Here is a 19,803-nt window from a genome sequence, read left to right on the forward strand (position 1 = left end):
TAGGACTTATTCATACGAGTGATGCAAAACTCATCTGTGTTTCTTCCGCTAAAAAAGGACAATTTCGAATTGAAATCAACATTGTCTTTGCCTGAGTTCCATATGTACATTTTTTCCATCTTTAAGCCTTATGTTTATCACATCTGGCAGTTCTTTCTGCTTTTACTTCTTTTCAGAGTTTTTTTTAGCTATCATACGTGAAAAACAGACCATGCACAGTTGGCATCTATGTGCTCAATGACTTGAAGCGGTCTAGAGTCTAGAGTGAGAATCAGGTCAAAGTACTGCACAATGTGATTTTCTGAGATGTTAGTTGACCCATTGACTATAGGGTGTCCGTCCATGTGCTGTCTGTTCTAAACTCTGAGAGTGCATGGACAGGTACATTGCTGGTGTGAATAGACCTTAAAGAGGTTTTCCAGGATTTAGATATTGATGGCCTATCCTCGGGATAGGTCATCAATATCATATCGGCGGGGCTCGAACACCTGGAACCCCTGCTGATCAGCTGGTTTAAGAGAAGGCAACGCGCCATGCCAGCACAACCTTCTCTTCATTGTTTACCTGCTCGCCATCGACAGCACAGCGGTGAGCAGGTGTAATTACAAGAAGCCATCCCTTTCACTTCAATGGGACAGCTCATTCCTATTCAAATATATAGGAAAGAGCCATTCCATAGAAGTGAATGGGACGTCTTGTAGTTGATGTCAACGGTGAGCAGGTAAACAATGAAGGGAAGACTGATTGACATGGCGCATGGTGGGACGGCCAGGAGTCAAACCCCTAATGATCTGATATTGATGATCTATCTTGAGGATGGGCATAGCTATGGGGTACTATTAGACATATGCGCTGGTTATTCAGGCTCTGCAAGAGTATTTAGATACAGTAATACTGCAGCAAATAGATTTTTAGGACCAGTCTGGTTAAGGGCTATATTAGACCAACAGATTATCTGACCAATTTCTGCCCAATCAGACTAATAGTTGGTGTGAATAACAAAAGATCTGTGTGTGCAAATGGCCATCTGACCAATGATTGGTCATAAAATCTGTCAATCTGTTGGTGTAATACAGCCCTAAGACTCTGTGTTACAGAATATTCCTCAGCATGGCTCGCCATTAATGTATTATTAGCATTATCAATATTACTGTTATTTTTACACCACAGGGTCAGGCGGGTTTTTCTTCAATGTTTAAATGATATATAAATGCAATTAAAAAACATTATAACTACCTGTAGCTGATTACATCACACACACAGGCCATTATTATGTGTCATCTGACAAGCTTTATTTCCATTCATTACAATATGCACTTCAAGCTTTATGATAAAGAAAATGATGATAAATTTAACGTAAGTAATGCAAGTATGTAAAAGAGGAATGATTCACATGCATGAGCAATTACATACAGAAATTTGTGTAAGTAATCAGAAACTGTGCTCTTTTTTTTGGCCATGAAAATTCATTGAGTAGGTTCAGTCTATAAATGAAATGAAAAATTACAGTAAGTACACATTTGAATTGGATGTGAGTACAAAAGTGTCCATGGTCTTCTATAAAAGGAATAAAAATAAATAAATAAAATAAAAACATAATATATATATATATATATATATATACTGTACTTTATATCTAGTAAAACATAGTTGTATGATAAGATGCTTTGCCTCTTCCAAGAACATGCACTCCAAAATAAGTCCCTTTGGACGGTACATGAATGAAATGCACAAATAATGCACCTTGCCTTTATATTCCCTTTTTTAAATTCTTCAAAGTTCACATATACACAACAAATTCTGAGCCCTCTTAGCTGCCTGTTTTACCACTAAAAATGGGAAGGATATGGAGAAAATTACACATGTGGGATTTTTATTTTTTTTATAATTTTTTTTTTCTGCTTCTTTGTTTTTTATTTATACATTAAACAACACAGTAAAGTGGTTTTCGAGAGGTGAAAAAATTGGTGGCAGCGGGTTCAGCTTGTCCTGTGCTGGTGTCCAGAATCAGTATCTGGGCAGTGGAGCTGAGCTACTGAGCATGTGTGACCACCGGAACTGGTAACATTAGGCAGTTGTTCTAGGAGATATTCAAAAGAACACCCAGGGAGTGTCATAACAAGCATGCAACAACAATCGCTAGACACAAGCGCATTTTATAAAGGGATTTTCTGGGACCCATCAAGTAATGCAAATCCACCACAAACACAAAATCTCTCTCCTGTAGAAGAAAGTTTTTAATATACTTACCATCGCAAAGTTGTGTGCATCAGCTACTTGGCAACCCAGTAAGGTAACAGAAATCCTGCTTCCACAGATGTTTCTGGCTTAAGCTATGGATGGGAAGTCACTTCTGTTGTAGATGGGACCAGGACTATTCATCTCCCTGCACAAACTCCTGAATCCGCCTCATCTGCGCATGCACTAGGGGCATGAATAGTTCTGGCCACGTCCACAGTGGAAGTGACATACCAACCATCAGCGTCAGACTGAAGTCCCTTTGGCCTTCCAGAGGAAATGATTCTGAAGGTCCACCTTCAGTGTATAAGATATTAAGGGCCCTGTTTTATAAGAGGTCCATTACTGTCAGACCTTGGGCCCACTGGAGGATCTTCTGATACTCTGATGGGACAGTCCAACCCTGCCGTCCATACCCCAGGCTGGAAACCTGTTACATAATGGGAGGTCGACAGAAGCAGGATTTTAAAAAAAGGCACATTATGCCCCAAGCGGTCCATCCATGCAATTTTGGGATGGTAAGTATATTGCAAACTACTACAGGCATGTTATGTGTAATGAAGATGAGTTTGAAGGACACGGTGGGATCCGGAATACCACTTTAAAGGGGTTGGACAAGAATAGGGATGTTTTTGGCAAACCCCTCATTTTGCGGGACCTGCAAAGGGAAGATGACTTTACCTGCTTCCTAAAGCCAGCCCCTGCTCCTTATTCTGTCAGCCTGCAATGTTCCGTTGGGCTCCAGCGATTTCAACATCCGGTTTGACATCACTATAGCCAATCACAAATGGTCGCAAGGAAAGCTTGACACCACCACGGCCTGTGATTGGCTGCAATGATGTCAAACCGGATGTTGACATCGCTGGAACCCAAAGGAGCATTGCTGACCAAGAGAAGAAGGAGTGAGGAGCCAGTTCCGGGAAGCAGGTAAGTCATCTTCCCTTTGCAGGCCCTGCAGAATGTGTGGGGGGGGATGCAACTCCCCCCCTTCATTCTAGAACAACCCATTTAAAGTGACTCCAGTTATTGTAATAGTTAGGTTTTGCGTGATCTAACAGATACTTTTTATTTTCATTCATGGGACAACCACTTTAAAGGTGTGAGCATGTAATAGCAATGTTTTATGCATGACACAAGTGAAAATATCAGGTCATACAATGCCTTGGTTGTGGCAGCTGCCGGTTTAATGATTTTAAACTCACCTTTGCTGTGGCTAAGCTGTGCACACTAGTGGTGTCCATGGTGTCCATGGTGTCGATGGGGTCTATTATTCCAGGATCTATTGTTGCTCCACCAAGAGTTCCAGTAGCCTGGATTATATGGAGGATAAAGTGGTCTGGAATATCCTACCCAAGGAGATGGGGGGTTGTACCATACTGACGGATTGTTATTATATGGTCCTGAAACATAATTTGATACTAGAATAAGCACTGTAATATGTGATTATATTAAAAGGTAGCAAGATGGCCAGTTTGACAGTAGGTTTGATTTGCAGTGCTACTTTTTTTTTAACGGTAAGTTGCTCCTTAGTTACTCTTTAATACCTCTAAATTTCCAATGTGTATGTTCGCTAAGGATCAACCATGATAATTTTAATGTTGCAGAGAAAATTCCTGAGAAAGCTGATTTATATTCAATTACCTTATTCCCCCATCCTAAAAATGAATACCTTTTGCCTGCTCTCAATTAATCCATTATTAATGCCCTTAGTATTTTTGGAACTTCAAACTAATTTTTGACACAAATCTACAAAAAAAAAAATTTGGTTCATTGTGTAGATTAGAACTGATTGGCCTTCATACAAAAGTATAAAGGCATATACTGGTACATTAAATGACTCATCTTTACTGGGGTTTTCCGGTCCTATACTTGTAAAAGTAAAACTTGTAATTTATACATTTAAAGAATAACTGTCATATTATAATTTTTTTTTGCTAAAGTGTAGGGCAAGTGATAATTCATGTAGCAGCCGGCTCACTGCGCATAGTGCTTCTACTTCCGGCGGCTGCTACATGAATTATTATCACAGGGATCGCAGCAGGTCAGTAAATGTAACGGAGCATTAGATTGCATAGAAATGGGGGAATATAAATGTAATTTTAACTCCTAAGACTCCTGTGCCCCACCTTCTGTGTCCTAGGGAAGCACGCTTCAGAAGCACAGCGTCTGCACAGCCCGTCTTTTCTAATGGACGGATGGCCCTTAGCAACGCTCTTTTGAAGAGTGCTGCTAAGGGCCATTTCAGCCCCAGTTTTCTACCAAAAATAAAAGTTTTGGCTAAATAAAGTCTATTGCAAAATTGTTACCTATCACTTGCCCTACACTTTAGCAAAAAAATAAAATAAAATGACTGTTATTCTTTAAATCTCTCCTCTTTCTGACGTCAGCTGTACACGGGGGAGGTGTCATCAGTGATTGATAGCATTCTTTGTATAAGTGTGTGTACAGAGATAGCTGTCCATTATTAATAAGATGGCTCCCATGTACAACTGAGCTCAGAAAGAACAGAAGTTTAAATGTATAAATTACAAGTTACTATAATCTCATCCCACAAATAAACACTGTGTATAAATATGTATGTGTGTGGATATTTATATATATATATACACAGTATCTCACAAAATTTAGTACACCGCTCATATTTTTGTAAATATTTTATTCTATCTTTTCATGGGACAACACTGAAGATCTGACACTTTGATACAATGTACAGTAATCAGTGTACAGCTTGTATAACAGTGTACATTGGGTGTGCCCTCGAAGTAACTCAACACACAGCCATTAATGTCTAAACCGCTGGCAACAAAAGTGAGTACATCACTAATTGAAAATGGCCAAATTGTGCCCAGTTAGCCATTTTAACTCCCTGGTGTCATGTGACTTGTTAGTGTTACAAGGTCTCAAGCGTGAATAGGGGGCAGGTGTGTTAAATTTAGTGTTATCTCTCTCACACTCTCTCATACTGGTCACTGGAAATTCAACATGGCACCTCATGGCAAAGAACTCTGAGGATCTGAAAAAAAGAATTGTTGCTCTACATAAAGATGGCCTAGGCTATAAGAAGATTGCGAACACCCAGAAACTGAGCTGCAGCACGGTGGCCAAGACCATACAGCGGTTTAACAAGACAGGTTCCACTCTGAACAGGCCTGGCTATGGTCGACCAAATAAGTTGAGTGCACGTGCTCAGAGTCATATCCAGATGCTGCCAGCATTGTTGCAGAGGTCAAAGGGGTGGGGGGCCAGATGGTCAGTGCTCAGACCATATGCCGCACACTGCATTAAATTGGTCTGCATGGCTGTCGTCCCAGAAGGAAGATGATGCACGAGAAAGCCTGCGAACTGTTTACTGAAGACAAGCAGACTAAGGACATGGATTACTGGAGACCAAGATAACCTTATTTGGTTCAGATGGTGTCAAGCGTGTGTGGCAGCAACCAGGTTAGGAGTACAAAAACAATTGTGTCTTGCCTACAGTCAAGAACGGTGGTGAGAGTGTCACGGTGCATACATGAGTGCTGCCGGCTGTGGGGAAATACAATTCGTTGAGGGAACCATGGATGCCATCATGTACTGTGACATACTGAAGCAGAGCATGATCCCCTCCCTTCAGAAACTGGGCCGCAGGGAAGTATTCCAACATGATAACTACCCCAAACACACCTCCAAGACATCCACTGCCTTGCTAAAGAAACTGAGGGTAAAGGTGCTGGACTGGCCAAGCATGTCTCCAGACCTAAACCCTACTGAGCATGTGTGGGGCATCCTCAAACAGAAGGGGGAGAAGTGCAAGGCCTCTGACATCCACCAGCTCCGTGATGTCATCATGGAAGAGTGGAAGAGGATTTCAGTAGCAGCCTGTGAAGCTCTAGTGAACTCCATTCCCAAGAGAGTTAAGGCAGTGCTGGAAAATAATGGTGGCCACACAAAATATTTACACTGTGGGCAGAATTTGGCCATTTTCACTCAGGAGTGTACTCACTTTTGTTGCCAGTGGTTTAGACATTAATGGCTGTGTGTTGAGTTATATTTTTTAAACAAATTTACACTGTTACACAAGCCGTGCACTGATTACTTTACATTGTATCAAAGTGTCATATCTTCAGTGTTGTCCCATATAAAAATAAAAATAAAATATTGACAAAAATGTGAGGGGTGTACTCACTTTTGTAAGATACTGTATATATATATATATATATATATAAAAAAAAAGAAAGTCCAACGGGAGCACCAACCTGACAAGCGGGTGCAATGTCCAAAAGGGGGCAACGGCAATCCCCAATAGTATAATCAAATAGAAAGCAGGACTGCACTCCAAAATGTGATGAAAAATCAAAGCTGTTTATTCACCCATGTTATGGCAAAGTTTGCGACGTTCAGCTCTTGCGAGCATGCTTGAGAAAGGCTCGCAAGAGCTGAAACGTCGCAAACTTTGCCATAACATGGGTGAATAAACAGCTTTGATTTTTTCATCACATTTTGGAGTGCAGTCCTGCTTTCTATTTGATTATATATATATATATATATATATATATATATATATACACACTCACTCAGCTCCTCCTGCTCACTGCATTTCCTGGTGATAGGTTCTTCTTAAAAAAGTCTCTTTCAACTAACCTGTGGAGAGGAGACATTTTGAGCAGTGCTTACACTTCTGTCGCTCCACCGATCCGTGCTGGGAGAACGTGACCACCTGACTGGATGTGAAGTCTTCCTCTGATGTTACAGCCATATGTGCTTCTCTTTCTTCCTATTCAGCTCCATACCATAGATGTAGCTGAACAGAAAAAAAAAGTTGCTACGTCAGAGTAAGAGCAGCCAGTCAAGCTATGGAATGGTAAGTACTGCTGAAAGTGTCTTCTTTCCACCCACAGATTAGCTGAAAGAGACTTTTTTAGGAACAGGCCTGGAGAATACCCTTAAAGGGCATCTGTCAGCAGTTTTGCACCTATTATATTGGCTGACCTGTTGCATGTGTGTCAGGCAGCTGAAGGCATCTGTGTTGGTCCCATGTTCATATGTGCCCGCATTGCTGAGAAAAATGAAGTTTTAGCATTTGCAAATGCACCTCTAAGAGCAACGGGGGCATTGTCATTACACCTAGAGGCTCTGGTCTCTCTGCAACTGCCACCCTCTCTGGACTTTGACTGGACTAGGCAATGTAATAGTGATCGTGCCAGCCGGGTCCAAATCCTAGCACAAGCTGTTTTCAGAAGCCCTGTCCCTAGAACCAAACACTGTAACTACACTGCTCCATCCAATGCGTAGTGCCCAGTATTTGCAGCATTCACTTGAATGGGAACACAGTAGTAAACTGGTCAGTAGATAAGTCCCAGACCAACCCTTTAACAGGGATTTGGAACACAGGATCAGACCACTTTAACCTACTGACATTAAAACTGATTGTATTCAAGGGAATACATTCACTTGAAAAAGGACCTGTCACCAGGTCAAAACCTGCAAACTGTGCACAGTATAATTTATCGAGATTTTCTTTATCTCATGAGACCACCCTGTGAGAAGTGTTGTTATCCGCCATACAGATTTAAGGAAGCATCAGCCCGGAGCAGAAGCGAGAGGAGAACCGAGAAGTCTAGCAGCATTGACCAAAAACAGCCCTTGTCACAGCGTGTTCTCATGAGCTATGGACGATGTCATGAGATCAGGCTGTGCTTGACAGCTCCAATGCTCTCCGTCTACGATTGGACAGTGTCAGAGTTATGGAGAAAGACTCCACTCCAAGAGACAAGCTTTGGATGTCTCCCCATGGCAAGCCACTTCCAATACATATACAGTTTGTGCAGGGTATCTCTGTAATGGTGGGTCAACCCCCCGAAAAAACTAAATGTTCTGGAGGAAAGCACCAATTCAGTTATTGACTACAAATATTTATTCCTTATCTACAAGAGGAGAGGGAATAATTGTCTGGTGGAGGTCTGAAGAAAGATAGGTAAGAAAAAAATGGGGTCATTTATCCAACTGGTGTAAAGTAGAACTGGCTTAGTTGCCCATAGAAACCAATCTGATTCCACCTTTTATTTTCCAAAGAAGCTGTCAAAAATGAAAGATGGAATCTAATTGGTTGCTATGTGCAAGTAAGCCAGTTCTACTTTACACCAGTTTGATTAATGACCCAAAAGTGTCTGTGCTAATAGTGTGATCTGTCATAAACACAATGAAAAATGCAGCAAGCAAAATACAAGAAGTTGGAGTTTAGAAGCATTTGTCAGATAAAGAAAAATATGGAGTCAATAAGTCTGATAATAAGTAACTCACCGTAGGGATACATGGTGGAGCACCTGTAAAATAAAGCTAAAAAATAAATAAAATAATTAATCCATTTAAATATACTTAAAGGGGTATTCCCATCACAGACAATGGGGCATATCGCGAGAATATGCCCCATTGTCTGATAGGTGCGGGCTCCCACCTCTGGGACTCGCATCTACACCAAGAACAGAGTGTGGAGAGTGGTGGCAGGAGGACCAGCATTGAGGACCAGCATTGAATATATATTTATAGGCAATTCCTCATTTATGGATTATCGATCACGTGACAAAGATTGGATGTCACAATTGGGATCAGTGTTTGGAGACACTGCAGTGCAAGATGCGGAGAAATGTGATGGTAAAGAATTGAAGCATAAGCTCAGAGAGGCCTTAAAAAAACGTACCAAGTTGTGGTGGAATAAAGCCTCACTTGAGAATTACCTTAATCGGAATATTATACCCCGGGGACTTCGGATACAGATCTTTCCAACCTTGGAGGGTGAAGATCCCTCCTTCATTGCAAAATGGGAGGAAACTCTCACTAAATGTTCACAAACCCTAATTGAATTGCTGATTGGGGTGGATCGGAGATCCTTGGAGGCTGTGGAGAAGGACATTGACAGTTATAAGGATAATATTAACCAACTACTGACTAAGGAGGATCTGGAGACCTTTGACAGAGGTCTTGAGGAAGACCTAGTCAAGTGGGAAAAAGAAATCCAGTCGATTAAAACAAAAAAATTCCAGAGAGATCTGGGAGACTACCAGTCTAATAAAGTATTCAAGTGGCAACGCACGAATCTTAGACCCGAATCACGCTCACGATCTCAGTCCCTAGCGTCATCTCTGTCTGAGGAAGAATGTGGCGGGCCTTTTTTAGAAGGGCGCCCGGGCACTACTCGCGGTCCAGATCCCGACAGGGCAGGTTACAATCTCCGCACTCCGGTACAAAAACGGAAACACTGGAACGGGAATGGTCGAGGGAAGAGAGCAAAGAATTAAAGGTAATAAATCTTTCTACCATTAATCTCACCTCAGCACAACAAGAGGTCTTACAAAAGGGTTTATCATTTTCCCCAGTGGGCAGATTTGATTACTTTGAAGTAATCAAAGATCTAGAACTATTTGCCTCGAAAATTACTGTTCAAAAAATATTTTAACCGCGGTCAGGAAGGTATCGCCTCACTGTCTCCGGTTGAGAGGCAAGCGATTAGAGATCTAGAATCCCTTTTGGAAGACCAGGTAGAAATTACACCCAGTAGATCCCCCATACATCTGCACAGGCGTTCACAGACGTTTCCCTCCAAAACATTATGTCCCGCAGTGGATGTCTTTGTGAAGCTTGTTAAACGTGATCTTAACATCGATCACTCACATATTAGGGGTGATAACTTGTCACGCCCACAGAGACAGGCACTGCGAGAACTGCAGAATCTGAAGGAGGTAGTCATAAAACCTGCCGATAAAGGGGGCAACGTCGTGATATGGCCTGTGCAGATGTATGAAAAGGAAGTCTTCCGACAGTTAAATAACAAACAATGTTATAGAAAAATTGAGAAAGATCCGACTTGATTTTAAAAGGGAACTAGACGATATCCTAAGGGATGCCCATGATCAGGGCGTTATTACTCTAAAAATGATGGAAGGGTTTAATGGTTGACTTTCCCGTTAAACCAAACCCTGTATTTGCTCCCAAAGGTGCACAAGAACCGTACCCATCCTCCTGGACGCCCGATCGTCTCGGGGATCGGCAGTCTGTGTACCAACATAGGGAAGTTTATCGATTTTTTCCTTCAAAAGAGTGTGGAAATTCTCCCATCTTTTGTTAAAGATACGACAGATATGTTGAGGCGATTGAATGGCATCCACGTCGATCAAGATGCGGTTCTTGTCACCTGCGATATTGAATCGCTATACACGTCTATATGCCACGACCAGGGAGTGCGAGCATCCAGATCCTTTTTAGTCATGACTGACTTTGACAACGATTTGATTGAATTCATCTTAGCGTTGTTAGAATTCACATTGACGCATAACTATTTTCTGTTTAAGGACCGCCTCTTCCTACAGCTCCAGGGTACAGCAATGGGGGCAGCATGTGCACCCTCATATGCAAATTTGTTCCTGGGGCTGTGGGAGAGAGAGCTGGTACATGAAACACCTGGATATGATGCCGCACTCCTATGGTCGAGGTATATAGACGATGTATTTTTTCTATGGCACGACACCATTCCTGCCTTGGAAGATTTTCTGGCTCGTCTGAATACAAATACCCGCAACATTAAACTTACCTGGAAATACAGTCTTACAAATGTTGAATTTCTAGACATCATGATCATTAAAGGCCCTGATGGATATCTGTCTACCGACTTATTCAGGAAATCCACGGCTGTCAATGCCCTTCTCCACGCCTCCTCTGCTCACCATCCAAACACGATTCAGGCAATCCCTACAGGGCAATTCCTGAGAACCCGCAGGATTTGTTCCAGCGAAGAATACTTCGACCAGCAGTCCTCAGCCCTAACACAACGATTTCTCGAAAGAGGATACCAATTCAACACTATTCAACGGGGTTATGAGAGAGCCAAAAAAACATCTAGAGACTCTCTGCTGGTAAGTAAGTTGAAATCAAAAAACAAAAAAGATAATAACGTGAGATTCATCACCCCCTTCAATAGCAAGTGGAAGTTTATACAATACATCCTCCGCAAGCACTGGCCAGTTCTGGCAAACCGATGGTGATCTGGCTGCGAGCCTTCCGGCGTATCCCCAGATTACTTGGAGAAGGGTCGCGCAATTTGCGCGACATCCTCACCAAAAGCCATTACGTGCCTAAACCCATTGGTGGAATCTTTGGGAGCAGGGGCCCGAATTGGGGCTCTTTCTCCTGCGGATCCTGTACTGCTTGTCAGTACATGATCCGGTCCACTGGCTTTTGTGATTCTTCTGGTCTGAAGAAATACACCATCGTACACCATATAAATTGCAATACTGAGGCAGTGATATATCAGATCACCTGCCCCTGCAATTTACTTTATATCGGTTTGACTAAAAGAGCTCTCAAGGTTCGTGTCTTAGAACACATTCGCAGTATTCGGGCAGCGTCAGGTACACTGAAAAGGATTGGGATTCGTTACAAGCAGTCCCTAGACACTTTTACAAATTCCACAGATCCGACCCAGCGGGACTATCAGTTAGAGGCATTGACAGAATCCACTTGGGATCCAGAGGGCGGCAATATAAAAGTGGCATTGCTGCGTAGGGAAACCAAGTGGATTGTCACCCTAGACACCGTTACACCCCACGGCCTCAATGAGTTTAGCAGCTTTTCTTCTTTTCTATGAATAGCGCGCGAATTTTAATCACAGGGTATATATATATTTAGATGTTTATATATGTTTCACGACTAAATAGTATCTGTCTCTCTTTTTTCCTTTCTTTTCGAGGTTCCATATATTCAGTCCTTGTGGGTTCTGGTAGCAAGGAAGGTTGCCATCATCCATAGGAGAATACGGTCATCATGTGGGATAACATCGGATTTTGCATCATGGATCATATGAAGGACATCATTCCTTGGCATGGTTACTCCATCACCTGAACATCTAGGGTTGCAACACATTGTTAGTTCTGCTAGCAGATTCAACATCGCCTTTGGATTATGCGGACTACTTCCGAGCCCTAGGTTGGCTTGGATTGCTCCTCTTTTTTTCACTGCTGGGTCGTACTCGATTCTCTTTCTTTTTTCTTTCACTGCAGAGGTCTGGGTTATTGTTGGATGGGGGACTTTCTCGGTTGACTCTGCCGGCGGCCAGTCATTGCCGCCCGCGGTGTCGTCCCTGAATGTCCCTCACCCAGACCTTGACCCTTAAATCTGCTGGGGCGGGCGATTGGATATATCACTGTCTCAGCACATGATAATCACCTATTCACTATATTATCACAGTTATGTTTTTTGCGATGAAGGTTTAATTCTCACTATATTGATCATGACTTCTTAGATATTATCATGATTTGTGTGATATGTCTTTTTGAATCATGCTGGTTGATTTTCGGATGTCGACTGTGTGTTCGATATCCAATTGGGTAGTATATTTAGATCGTTTCACCTATTAAGGTGTGGATCTTTCTACACCTTCATTCTTAAATTCAACCATTTAGGACATCTATCAACGGGCAGGCGTATTTAATTACGTCGCCCGGATCAGTGAGCACACAGCCGACACCTGAGTATAATCATTGAAAATATGCATGTAATTTTATTGTCAAATATTTGCTATGTATACATGTGTATGTTTCTATATGACGTACTACACATCACGCTATTTTGTTTTTATGTCACGTTTGGTGTATGATGTCAGGTTTATCATTATATGGCTTTTTGGTGGCACTTCCCATGTTTCGGCCGTGATTGGTGGGGTTGGGCTGGAGCAACTATCTGTTTTAGGATGTGCTCCGCCCCGCCCCCACTCATACGCGGCTGATTCCCTATATGTTTGGTTGGTATGTATATATGATGTGAACTGTTGCTTTTAAGCGCAATTGTATTGATGTGAGGCTCGGTATGGATGCGTCCGGTGTCTCTTTTGGCATGAGATTAGAGTTAGTGACATGTCTGCAGTATTCTCCGCTTATACATTGATACACTTCCGGCTGCGGGTCACCTGCGTTCCACAGGGTCGCGGACTGCGCATGCGCTGCTCGGCGCCATCTGGACGCGCTCCATGACGTCACATTTTCGCGCTCGCGCGATGACGTGGATGCGCCGAGAGATGGCGTCGAGCATCATGGGGCATTCCGCGCCCATACATGTGGACCACAGATGTACCAAATCAAGGTAATTTCCTTGACCCACCCCACCTCTCCTTATATATACCCTGTCTATACATCATTCTATACCTCCTGACGAAGCCGTAGGGCGAAACGCGCGTCGAGGTTGTGCGCTCAGGGTCCTCACACCCACTTACCACCATGTCTTCAGGTACGGTCTGCATTGATTTCTTCCTGTCCTAACCCTGCTGGTGATTCTGCACGTATCCATAGCGAGCCTCTTTACATATTCATGCCGATTATTGTTTATATAGTGCTATTTATGAGAGAATTTTATTTACATGATTTGTTGCTCTCTGGCCTCTATGCTATGTGTGGATTCGCTGTGCTTTTCCCCTGCTATTAACAGGGCTTTTTGCATCAATTGTTTGAAGGAATCGTACAGCAACTACATATTGGACCAATTGGGTTTATTTAAATGCACATTAGCATTTTACTCTGGTACCTGAAATAGATGTCATTATTCATTGACACCTTGGTGTATTGTGGCGTCTGTGACCCTGTGCTTCTCCGCATTCCTGTAATTCTGTAGTAGCTCCATCCTTTGTATTTTTATCAATAAATTTACATTTTTATACCATTCCCCATTTGTTAGTTTTTGGTTTACCTTGGTTGTTATACAAGTGGTTTTTGTTAACCGTCTAGCCGACGGGTGGCCTTTTGTAGGTTAATAGGACCCCAGGTTTCCCAGGGTCCGGCCACCACCAAGCTCTCTCCCCATACACTCGCGTGGCCACCGCTTCTCTTCATTTCTATGGGGCCGATGAAAATAGCCAAGCCAGAGCTCAACTATTTTCGATTGCCCCAAAGAAATGAATGGTGGGCGACTGCGCATGCGCAGTGCACCCTCCACCACCTTTACCTGCTCTGTTCTCGGGATCCGCACCTATCTGAAAATGTGGGCATATCCTAGTGATTTGTCCCCATGGTCTGTGATGGGACAACCCCTTTACGTTAAGGAAGCAGTTCAAATGTTTACAATTTATTCCAAATGAGATTATGTTTTGATCAGTTAGGCTTTTTACTGGTACATCAGGGACTCATAATTAACAGAACAGGTACTTTAAATTGCATACCTACTGTGAATGGAGATGACCTGTACAGTATCCCGCTCCCTTAACAGTGACCTCCACAGCAATCCACCCCTTAACACTGACCCCCCACAGTGCCCCACCTCATTAAAATAGGACCTCCACAGAAGCCCACCCCCTTAACTTTGACCTTCACAGCAGCCTGCCCTTTAACAATGATTCCCCAGCACCCCAACCCCTTGACAGTGACCTCCACAGGTGCCTGCCCCCTTAACAATGACCTCTACAGCACCCCGCCCCTTAACAGTGACCACAATAGGGAACAGTCCTCTTAACTGTGATCTCCACCATTCCCTGCCCCCTTTAACAGAGACCTCCACAGCGCATGCCTCTTTAACAGTGACTGACACAGTACCCCGCTCCCTTAACAGTGACCTCACAGTACCCTGCTGCCTTAACAGTGACCTCCACAGTGCCCGCCCCTTTAACAGTGACATCCAGAAGGGGCTTGACAATCGTCCAATCAAATTCCTTTTCTTATGCGGCATTATTGTCTTTAATTGACAGTATATAAAACCCCACAGAATTAGTATACACTTAAGGTCATGTCAGTTACATCGGCCTCTACAACAACATTGGCTAAGTGTGATAAATGAACTGGGCACTCTCAGGATACAGGGATCACACAGATATTTATTAATATATAAGGCAAAAAACGACAATAAAAGAGAGAATATGGCCCTCCTGTAGGAAAGCTATGTATAAAACAACACTTGCTCACTATAACCGGCACTCTGACTCTAGATGGATATTATAAACTACACATGGCATATTCTAACATTAAAACGACAATAAAAAGGTACATCATAGATTATTCACACAATAAAAGAATCGCACAATTAAAACGCATATATATCGCAAATGCTGAATTTTTACTGGGAAAACTACAATTGCGAGTTGTTCCCCAACTCACTGGCAAAGTTCTGAAGCTCCAAGGTAACAGTTAGAGGCACCGTGACGTGATAGTCCCACAACAAAACAGGTATAGCGGCGTCCCGCTCTATATTCAACCAGTAGCGTCCCACTGGGCTAATAGCATTTGAGTCTTGTTAAATCTCTTGTCAGCAAATATTTGATGAAAAAGATAGTCTTACCGGAAAGGTTCTCCTCACCACTTCGCTGCACACCGTCGCTCTGCTGGGTCGTGTTTTTAATTACCTCCAGGCTTTTTTGAGCGGTCAGGTTGTTAAAATCCCACGTAGGTAAAAGTTTGGCATGTGCAGCCCGGTCTCTGCTGTAGGCTGTCACGGATTCTTTATACTTGAACCTTATCGTGGTGTTTAGCAGTATGGTGCGAGGTTCCGGCACTATCTATTGGTCCTCACTCCTTAAAAATTCGGGGTCCTGTTGGAGCTAGACGCGTTTCGGGGCTTAAGATTGCCCCTTCCTCAGTAGCTACCAGTCCCCCTGAAAATGCTTCCTTTTATAGTCCTAGACTACTTCTTCAAAACCCGGCATGGATCCTGACCGGAATCTGGACCCACAGTTTACTGGAGCTAATGTTTGCTCCTAGAACACATGGAGCTTTGTTTCTTTTATGCTTCCAGCATATTGAGTTTATAAATAATAGTGTTCAATAACCTACATCATGTTTATACAAAAACTATTAAAAACACATCAAAGCAATATCAGTTTTAAAAAATATTCATACCAGTGACTTATCTCTCTCTGCTGGTTGTATTGCACCAAAAAACGCAACTACACCCATGCGGTTCTGGTGCGTTTTTCATGCGTTTTTTTTTTATTTTATTTTTTCTCTTTCCCTTTTATAAGATAAAATATAACAAAACATCTGTTCATGCTCCCTACTGTCTGTTGGGTAGTGGACAATACATAACAATTAAGTCTATAACTTCAAAGTGATAAAAAACAGTCGCTTAAGAACATACTTCTAAAAAATACAAAAATTCATCAATCAATACCACTAATAAGCCATTTCAATATAACTATTTGGGTCTTGCCATTCGATACTTCCAATATTTTCAATATTCCGTAAAGTTGTAGGAGTGGGGGGATATGTAAAAGAAACAAAGCTCCATGTGTTCTAGGAGCAAACATTAGCTCCAGTAAACTGTGGGTCCAGATTCCGGTCAGGATCCATGCCGGGTTTTGAAGAAGTAGTCTAGGACTATAAAAGGAAGCATTTCAGGGGGACTGGTAGCTACTGAGGAAGGGGCAATCTTAAGCCCCGAAACGCGTCTAGCTCCAACAGGACCCCGAATTTTTAAGGAGTGAGGACCAATAGATAGTGCCGGAACCTCGCACCATACTGCTAAACACCACGATAAGGTTCAAGTATAAAGAATCCGTGACAGCCTACAGCAGAGACCGGGCTGCACATGCCAAACTTTTACCTACGTGGGATTTTAACAACCTGACCGCTCAAAAAAGCCTGGAGGTAATTAAAAACACGACCCAGCAGAGCGACGGTGTGCAGCGAAGTGGTGAGGAGAACCTTTCCGGTAAGACTATCTTTTTCATCAAATATTTGCTGACAAGAGATTTAACAAGACTCAAATGCTATTAGCCCAGTGGGACGCTACTGGTTGAATATAGAGCGGGACGCCGCTATACCTGTTTTGTTGTGGGACTATCACGTCACGGTGCCTCTAACTGTTACCTTGGAGCTTCAGAACTTTGCCAGTGAGTTGGGGAACAACTCGCAATTGTAGTTTTCCCAGTAAAAATTCAGCATTTGCGATATATATGCGTTTTAATTGTGCGATTCTTTTATTGTGTGAATAATCTATGATGTACCTTTTTATTGTCGTTTTAATGTTAGAATATGCCATGTGTAGTTTATAATATCCATCTAGAGTCAGAGTGCCGGTTATAGTGAGCAAGTGTTGTTTTATACATAGCTTTCCTACAGGAGGGCCATATTCTCTCTTTTATTGTCGTTTTTTGCCTTATATATTAATAAATATCTGTGTGATCCCTGTATCCTGAGAGTTCCCAGTTCATTTATCACAAGTTGCACGTTATTTTTAGTGGACTGGGTGAGTCCACTTTACTGAGTGCACCTCTGCTTGGTCTTTGTGTGTTCCTGTGCGCCTCATTTACTACTTTTTTTACAACATTGGCTAAGTGTCGCAATTGAAATCATATTAACTCACACATAAGCTGTCTTATACTAAAACTGTCCTTCGATGCTTATAGTAACCAATCAGAGCTCATATTAATGACCTGTAGCAAAACAGAAGCTGAGCTGTGATTGGCTGCTATATGCAACCTGATGAATATCCAGGCTAACTGCCAACAGACAATGCTTTCTGTAGTTTGGCGGTTAGGTTACTAAGCATATTTTATGGCAAATAATTGCAAAGCGTAGGGGGGAAAATCTCCACTGAAAACATAGTCTATGACTTTCCCCGAGTCACAGGAGGCGGCTGTGCAATATTTTGTGATTGTAAATGCGACGGTGGGGATTCCTTTAGCAGACATACATACATACTCAGCTTTATATATTAGATATATTACCATAAAAAAAGTTTTATCTGAATGTACACAGTGTGAAGTATAGTTTAGCTATAGTTTTCTTTAAAGGGGTACTATTCTAAATATTTGTGGCATATCGCTAAGATATGCCACAAATGTCAGATGGGTGCTGGTCCCACCTCTGGGACTCATCCCTTTCTGGAGTACGGAGCCTGAATGAAGGAAGAGCGGCCACGCCTGTGCAACCACCCTCCATTCAACGCTAAGGGAGTTCCAAAAATAGGTGAGCACTATTTTCAAATGTCTCAAAGCAGCTAATGGAGAGCAAGGTGACCATGTGCGGCCGCTCTCCCTTCACTTTGGTGGCTCCTCTCTCGAAATAGGAGCCGGTTCCATAGGAAGGACCCACACCAATCTGAAATTTGTGGCATATCTTAGTTATATGCCACAAATGTTTAGATGCAAATACCCCTTTAAGCAAATACTCCTTTAACTGTTTCTGGTAATATTGGAACAATGAGTTGTGTGTAAATGGAATCTCCTAGAGGCCATGAATATACAGCATTTTTTGTCAAATGTCGAGAAGAAATGTTCTTTATGCAGATTTTCCTGCTGTTTTCTCTGCATTTCTGCTCCAGATAAGCAGGTCTTATTATGAAATTTGACACAGTTCTCACCCTGCATTACAAAAGGTGAAATCCACACCACAGGGCAATTTCCAGGCCGTGTACATGAAGATCTCATCTGCTTAGCTGGTACTGTATTATGCTGCACATTTTCCACACGAGAATCCACATGCACATTCGTACATACTCACACTCCTTTAAATATTAAAGGATTCCGATTGGCTCGTGCAATAGATTTTGACATACAAATTTTTGACAGAGAAGCCAAGTAGTAATAGATTTGCATTAAACCCACATATAACCCATAATAATATAAAATCTGGACTTTGAAAGGGTATTCCAGAAGAAAAAAAGTATCTTGGACGGCCATGAAATTGTTAAAAAAATGTAAACTAGCTTATACTCACTCTGCCGACACCTCGTCACTGCTTTTGTGATGGTGGCCAGATCCCTGCTGCTCTCCACTTCCTGCTCCTGTCTTGACATGGCAGGAAACGGCTGAGTGGCATTCCGCAGGCAGGAAATGGAGCGCAGTGGCGTACCGTGCAACATCGGAATGACCGATACGGGGGATTGGCAAGGTGGGTATAAGCTAGTTTATTGTTTTATACCATTTCATGATCATACAACAACAGTTTTTTCTACTGTAATACCCGTTTAACAGACAAATGATTTACTAAATATTCCTACAAAGTAGCCCCAAATGGAACAGGAATTGGGAGCATTCACAAGCAAAACAATATTCAACTTTAAATGTTAATATACTGTAAAGTAAGGGAAAATGATATTGTTTAAACAACTGCTTACAAATTTGTATATTAAGTACCTACCTGTAGATGCAGGACGTGTGATTAGTGTTCAGAAAAAGTTCAGCTACTTTTATAGCAGTTGAAAGACTGGGTGGAAACCAATCATGATGCACTGCACATAATGAGTATGATCGGAGATTGCAATTTATATACCAAATTATACTTAATCAACCCCTATGTGTGCCACAAACATTTGATAACATTCCTTTTATCTGAGGCACCTATAAGACAATAACACCTGTAAAAAAATTGAGATTGTCATCAGCATAAAGCTCTTTTCATGCTCTCATCATGGCTTCCACAGAGGTGTGTAATTATAATGAATCGCAGCTTATCCAAGCGGATTCCATGGTGATGTCAGGGTTAGGCCTTAGACACACGGCCCAGCCGTGGCCGTATTGCGGATTTTCCAACGGATATTTCTAAATAATCCCGCCCTATGCAACGATAATTAGAAAAAGGTCTTTCGTAGAGATTGCATTTTATACCGTTGAGGAAGGAG

The 19,803-nt window shown here is 42.2% G+C and overlaps 1 long non-coding RNA gene across 1 annotated transcript; it reads right to left on the reverse strand.

Moving 5' to 3' along the window:
* Window positions 1–1,455: 1,455 nt before the first annotated feature.
* Window positions 1,456–19,379, reverse strand: LOC121008028. The gene is made up of 4 exons (XR_005780504.1): window positions 19,323–19,379; window positions 8,518–8,553; window positions 3,441–3,638; window positions 1,456–1,484 (listed from the first exon to the last, which is right to left on the reverse strand). It is a non-coding gene; the product is annotated as an uncharacterized LOC121008028 (long non-coding RNA).
* Between the last annotated feature and the right edge of the window lie 424 nt (window positions 19,380–19,803).

This window comes from Bufo bufo, chromosome 7 (assembly GCF_905171765.1).
Source record: "Bufo bufo chromosome 7, aBufBuf1.1, whole genome shotgun sequence".
In the NCBI taxonomy this organism is placed as follows: Eukaryota; Metazoa; Chordata; class Amphibia; order Anura; family Bufonidae; genus Bufo; species Bufo bufo.